This window comes from Balaenoptera borealis (assembly GCF_965194805.1).
Source record: "Balaenoptera borealis genome assembly, chromosome: 16".
NCBI lineage: Eukaryota > Metazoa > Chordata > Mammalia > Artiodactyla > Balaenopteridae > Balaenoptera > Balaenoptera borealis.
In genome coordinates, this window is record NC_138872.1 from 78,877,380 (window position 1) to 78,884,337 (window position 6,958).

A 6,958-nucleotide genomic window follows, 5' to 3' on the forward strand; every position below is an offset into this window, starting at 1 on the left:
GTGGGAATCGAACTCAGGCCCTCTGGCCACGGAGTTCACATTTTTTTTTTTAATTAATTTACTAATTTATTTTTATTTTTGGCTGCATTGGGTTTTCTTCATTGCTGGGCACGGGCTTTCTCTAGTTGCGGCGAGTGGGGGCTACTCTTAGTTGCGGTGCGCAGGCTTCTCATTGCGGTGGCTTCCCTTGTTGTGGAGCACGGGCTCTAGGCGCGCGGGCTTCAGTAGTTGCGGCTCACGGGCTTAGTTGCTCCGCAGCATGTGGGATCTTCCCTGACCAGGGCTCGAACCCATGTCCCCTGCATTGGCAGGCAGATTCTTAACCACTGTGCCACCAGGGAAGTCCTGGAGTTCACGTTCTTAACCACTGCTCTTTACTTCCTCAGAACTGGAACCAATGCTCCTACAGGCACAGGGTTGCAGGAACAAGGGCACAGATTTAAGCAGGAGGTCATGAGGGTGCCCCACGGCCCTGGGTGCCAAGGCCATGGTCCGCAGCACCTCTGCCAGCTGGCCTGGCCCCCACCCGCCTCTGGCCTGTTTCCTGGGACCCCTCCCACCCAGCACCCTGATTCCAGCTTCCCTGAACTTCTCATTGCTCCTGAAGACACCCCAGCCCATTGCCTGCTCTGCTGGAATGCCTTCACCCCTCTTCTGCCCCCTAGCCAAGTCCAGGAGCCAAGTGGGTGTGTCCGGAGCTCTCTGCACACCCCTGTATCACAGCCCCTGAAGCCTCCTAGCAGGATGGGGATTCTCCAGCAGGGACCAGTCTGGCTCCTGGCTCACGAGGTCTCACCCACCCCTGGAGCCCATCAGGCCCTCATGGAGGGGGCTGGCTGCGAGCATCAGCCCCAGCTCTTGGCTCCCACAGCTGCTGGTAAGGACCCTCCAGGAGGATTAGAAAGATTAGAAGGTGGCCGCCTTCTTCCCCCCCACAGCCCCCCCCCCCCATTCTAGACGTTGCTTCACGGGGACCCTACCCCAGAACCAGGACCACGCTGTCCAGCCCCTCCCTGGAGCTGCTGCCCCTCACTCAGGCTTTCATGTTATATATAGCAGCGGCTTGCACGAGACAACGTGACAATGTGAAGACACTCCAAACTCCTCATCCCCCTCGATCCAGCTGCTAGAAAGCTCAGAGTCAAATTACCGCCGACAGAAGGTGCCGAAGCTCCTCCAGCTTCATCTGATGTTTGCTACCCAGGGTTTCTCCTTGCTCTGATTTTCTCACATCCTTTTCATCTCGTTATACTGCATTTATCTTTGTAAATCACCTCAAGTCCTTTCTGGAATCGGACAAAGAACACAGGAGACCCTTTCAGATGCCTTCCCTCCTCTGCTCCGAGTTCCCAGTGCCCAGCTGAACGGGAAAGAAGCTGAATGTGAGCTGACTGAGCGAACTTACAAGCAGATGAAGTTACGCAGGGAACAGTCTACAGCAGAAAAGGGAACAGCAAGAGCGGAATCAGGATACAAGGTAGCAAAAAACAAAACAAAAAAAACAAATCGGAAAACACCAAATGTCATTCCCTCCTTCATCGCAGGGTCCGACAACCAGATGCCCGACTTCACAGTGGACTTGGAAGAATGGTGGGCTCCACGCTGAACACCCCCAACCGGACACTCAACACCCTGCCGCCCAAACTTCTCCTTCACTTTTCTCTCCCTGTGCCCATACGGAAGGCACTCCCTGTCTACCCAAGTCCACCCATCCTTCAGGACGCGGCCCAGTCCTTTTCCCCCGAGAGCCTCCTCAGCCATCCCACCCATCCCGTGCCCTGCCTGAGCAACCCTCGCTGGGACTTGAGCCACTCCCGGGGCAATGACCCCACTGGGCAGGGAGGCTCTTCTGCTCTGGCCTTAAAATGTTCCTCAAAGATGCTGATGTCCTTTACACGTTCAGGAAGGGGGCTGATGTCTTCCTAATTCAGCAAAAGCTCCTCAAAGGCAGGGTCCAAAACTAAGGTGTACTGTGTTCCCCCCACACCGAGGGGCTGGCTTCTGCCCAGCCATCACCCGCTCTCACCCTCGATGCTGCAGGTTGGAGGGCAGGACTGGGGCACCCCGGGGAGGAGATGGGTGCAAGCAGGAGCAGATCAGCCCTGGACACCACAGGGTCACCTCCTTAGGGAGGAGAGATGAGAAAACCAGGCCCTCGTTGTGAGCCTCAAATTCCCCCCTCTCAGGGTGAAGAGGCCAAAAAGGCACAGATGGAAGTGAATGAGGAGCGAGTGTCTCTCTGGGCTGCAGCTGGAGTCAAAGGTAGGTTCCAGGGATGGAGCCAGAGCTACTCCGTGAAGACGGAAGCCGGTAAGTGCACGAGGCCCCAAATTTATGTCTTGTTAATAAAAACCACCTGATATGCTCTACTTTCTATTCAGAGGGGTAATATTTCATTATCATTTTGAAGCGTTTCCTCTGAAAACTTGAGTTCTGTGTTACTGTTTCTGTGAGTCTGGCAGCGCAGCCCAGAGGAAGGAGTGGTGGGACAGGGTGGGTCCCCTGCCAGCAATCGCCACCCGCCCCCGCCAGTTCCCAGGCGCTGAAAGGAGAGCACATCCTCTGCCCCTGAGCCCGGGGCGGGGCGGGGGAGGGGGCGGGAGGCCTGCGGTGGGCTGCCAGGGACGGCGAGGCCACCACTCACCCGTTCTCCCCCAGCACACACCCCACGTCATAACTGCAGCTGACACTGTACCAGCTGTGCCCAGCACTGGCTCCCACCCCCAGCCCCAGAGACCACGTGGCCTGCCCCCGATCAGCGGAGGGGATGGGGTGGGCGCCCTCACCCAGGCTGGGCCCATCCAGCTCTCAGGCACCCAGAGACAGAGGGGAGTGCCCCTGGGTGGTCCTGGGGCCTCAAGCTGAAGCCACCATTCAGGGTGGCCACGCCAGCAACCCAGAGAGAGCAGCCTACAGGGAGAGGAGAAGGGAGAGAGGCACTGGGAGAGGATGAGAAAATGAAACCACAGTCCAGAGAGAGGAAAGTCGGAGGAGGGGCTGCCTGCCAGCTTCCCAGGTCCTGGGGGAGCCAGGCCGAGCCAGGCCGCCTGCAACTGTTTCCTGCAAAGTTCCTTTCCTCTCAACTCCCCTTTCACTTAACCTAATTGGAGGCGGTTCCTGTTCCCTGCGACGACATGTGTCAGGGCCCTCCCCCCCTCTTCCAGCTCAGGGCCAGGCCTGCCCATCAAGCCAGGGTCACTGGTCAGTTTATAAAAGGTGAGGCCTGTCTGGGTAGAGCCTTGCTGGGAAGGCAGGGCACAGCCAGCTGGGGGTGGGCCCTGAGAGCCAGACAGTGTCTGGACTTTGTACTTGAGCCAGTGGGGTGGAGCTGTTTGAGGAAAGCATGGCCAAAACCGCTTTTGGAAAATGAACCAGGTAAGTAGGTGAGTGGGGTGGGGGAAGGAAGCAGGTCTCCCAAGCACACAGTAGGTGTTTAACAAATGTGTGGAGGGTAAACAGGCAAACCTCTCCACATCTTAATTTCCTCATCCGTAAAATGGAGGCGATGGTATCAAGATACCCACAAACTAATACAGGCACTCAGAGCTTCAAACAGTTCCTGGCAGAGTAAGCATTCAATATGCATTGGGTTTGTTTTTTTTTTTTTTTTTTAACGTACACAAAGGCTGACATTCTCCCCAAGGACCACCGGGCAGGTGCTTTGGTCTGAATGTGTCCCCCCACCACCCCACTTCATAGGTTGAAATCCTACCCCCCCAGGGAGACAGTATTAGGAGGTGGGGCCTTTGGGGGGTGATTAGGTCATGAGGGTGCATCCCTCATGAATGGGATTAGTGCCCTTGTAAAAGAGACCCCAGAGAGCTCCCGAGCCCCTTACACCACGTGAGCATACAAAAATAAGTGCGACTCGGAAGAGGGTCCTCACCCAACCATGCTGGCATGCTGCTCTCAGATTTCCAGCCTCCAGAGCTGTGAGAAATAAATGTGTTGTTGATAAGCCATCCAGTCCTAATATTTTGTTAGAACAGCTCAGACTAAGATAGCAGGGAAGCAGGAGGGGTGAAGAACGCAGCTTCTCTCCTCTGGGTGTTGAAGCAGAGGTAGGGTAGATGGCATCAAGAGGGCAGGATCAATCTTTAGGGTGGCAAGGCCAGGGAGGAAAGGTCAAGAGAAAACTGTCCCCCACATCGTGGACCAGAGCAGAAGGAGCAAGGATGGCCAGGGCTGTGGGGATGGTGGCCTTCCCATCACCAAGGGAGGCTGGACCAGAGCAGAGAAAACAGCCCAGGGAGGAGGCTGCATTGAAGCAGAGAACAGCAGGGCCTTGGGCAGGGCTAAAGGCAGGACTCCCTGACAATGGACAAACAGCTGGGGAGGGGATGGGCCACTCGTGGGTGTGGATGGAGGCTGGAGGGCCACCTAGTACAGCAGCGACAACAAACACTGGGCATTCTCTCCATCACAGTACACACTTTGCATACATTCATCCATTCAATTCCCTCAACAACCCTAAAAGGTAGATACCTTAAGTCTCCTCATTTTATAGATGGGGAAATTGAGGCAGAGAGAGGTATAGTGACTTGTCTGAGGTCACACAACTAGTAAGTGGCAGGGCTGGGCTTTGAACCCAGGCTGTCAGGCTCCAGCATCCAAACTCTTAATCGCCAGAGTGGACAGCAGATGCTGAAAAGGGATTAGTGCCTCTGTGGGTGGCACCCCTTGGGATTTCAGGCTCTGGATAAAAATTTCAGGCACCTCCTTCCCAGCCTGCTGGCTGCACCTGGGGGCTTATGGGTACAAAGTCCTGTGTGCTGAGGCTCCCCCCAGGTCTCCTCCGCCAGACTCTTCTGCCTTTGAAACTCCTCTCCGTCCCATCCCCCTCCACCTGTCCCAGAGCCTGTATCCCGACACCCCTCCCAGGCCAGGCACTGCAGATGCCAATGCATCCGGGGCTTTTGGAGAAGGGCGTCTAAGGAGCCCCACCTGGGAAAGTAGGAGGGACAGAACAATCCCTTCCCTCAACAGAACCTCCCTTGCCTTAAACCTCATGCCCCAGTCACCCAAATCCTTTGCTGCTCCTCTCAGCCACCAGCCACCAGGCCTCCTGCCTCCTTTTCTGACTCCTGTCCCCTGCCAATGCTCTTTCCCCTCCCTCAAGCCCCCTGTGGCATCCTGACAGCAAACTTCTACTGTGAGCTCTATCAAGCTCCCTGCTCCACCCCATCCTCCAGGTGTCCCTCCTCTGTGCTCCCAGCTCCCCCATCACTGCACTCATCAAAGGCTGCTGGGCTGTGCTCCGTGGGAGCAGCGAGGCTCCAGTCCTGTGTACCTGTCAGCCCCTGGCAGTGCGGGGCCAGGTGACAGCAGCTGGATGAATGAAGGGCTCATTGTTTACATTACAACTGGTTGGGAGTCTTGCCCCACGTGGTACTCCCTGCACCCTCCCGCTCCTCTGCCCACAACCCTAAGCCAGCACCACCCCCACTAGCCTCCCAGGGCATCTTACAGGGGGGAGGGCAGCCCCCCCCATATTGGACTCCCACTTCTCACCCAGAAGGGAGAGGCGGCATCTCAGAGGTTGGGGGATTCGCAGCTGGGTGTGTGACTCCCCACAAGGTGCCCGCTCCTATCCAGGGTGGGGCTGGGACTTGCATGGCACTGCCCAGTGGGCACCCGCCCCGCCCAGGCCCTGCCTGAAGGACCTAAACGGGAGGGCCCTGGAGGCCCAGCGAAGCATCCTCCGCGCGGCCACGGCCCCTCCCTGTGGGGAGGGCAGAAAATGTGCTGCCTCACCAGCCATGAGCGCCAGCTTGGAGGGGGGGCACCCCTGCGGAAAGCCGCCCCACCCCAGTCTCCCCCTATCCCCCTCCGCCATGCACTTCAACCAAGTTGTGCAAAGGGCATTGGCCAGGCAACCCCAGCCAACGGAGCGGGGGCTCCGTGTCCTCCCAGATCCTGGGGCTGCGTAGCCGCGCCCACCAGGCTCACCCCACCACCACCCTCACACCACCCCCTCCGCCGGGCCTGTGAGCCCAGAGCCCCGCGGCGCGTCCAGCCGCCCAGCGCTGCCCTTGGGAGGAGGAACGGGCGGCTCCCCAGTATATATATGTGCCGAAGCCCCGTTGGGGGCACCGAGGGTGCCGGTGATGCCTTCACCGAGGGGACCCGCAGCCCGGGAAGGGTCCGCCAACACCAGCAGCGCCCCCTCCTCGCCTGCAGGCGACGGGGAAGTTGGGGGTGCACCCAGGACCAGCTCCCGCTCACGCCCACCCGCCAGCCCCCGACCCTTAGACGTCCCCCACGCCCCGACAATGCCTGCGGGCCGGCCGCCCCGCTTCGGACCAGGCCGGGGCTACCGCGGCCTCCCGCGTCCCTCGGTCCTTTGTTGCCCATCGAGCCCCCTCCCTCGGGGTCCCTCCGGCTGCTCCTACCTTCGCCCTTCCAGCATCAGGCTGAGCGACGGGTGGCCGGGGACCCGGCCCCCTCCTCTCCCGGCCCGGGCGCCGCGGGGACAGAGGATGCTGCGGCCCCTCCCCGCGCGCCGCTGCCCACCGGCTGCAGCCCCTCCGGGCGCCCGGGGCTCCGCGTTCGCGCTCCGGGCCCGGGCCTCGCGCCGCGTGTGCGGCCGGCCAGGCGGCGGCGAGAAGGCGGGAGGCGCTGACCCTGGCAGCCCCGGCCGCCGCTGACCCTAGCAGCCCCGGCCGCCGCCTGCGCTCCCGGTGGCCGAGCGGAGCGGAGCTGAACGGGAGCGGAGCGAGCGGCCGGGCTCCAGAAGGGAACAAAAGGGGCCGGCGCTAGGGCGGGCGCGGGAGGGCGGGGCCTGGCGCGGCGGGGGTCAGGCGCGCGCTCGCGCGGCCTCGCGTTTCTCGGGCTGCGGCGCCGCGCCGCAAGGGGGCGGGCGGGCGGAAAACGGAGTGGAACCCTGCCCACCGCTTCCAGCGGCAGTCAACTGTGGGGCGTCCGAGGCGCGCCAGCCCCCACCTCAGCTCTGGGCACC

At 60.2% G+C, this 6,958-nt stretch overlaps 1 protein-coding gene across 4 annotated transcripts in view; it reads right to left on the bottom strand.

Moving 5' to 3' along the window:
• Positions 1 to 6,743, bottom strand: part of CLIP2 (CAP-Gly domain containing linker protein 2) — a 77,240-nt gene extending 70,497 nt beyond the window's left edge. For 3 of the 4 annotated variants that reach the window (XM_082358550.1, XM_082358548.1, XM_082358549.1), the window contains exon 1: positions 6,393 to 6,743. The gene's annotated coding sequence lies outside the window, so the exon portion shown is untranslated. The remainder of the gene's footprint in view (positions 1 to 6,392) is intronic. The other variant, XM_082358551.1, reaches the window with a different exon arrangement.
• Between the last annotated feature and the right edge of the window lie 215 nt (positions 6,744 to 6,958).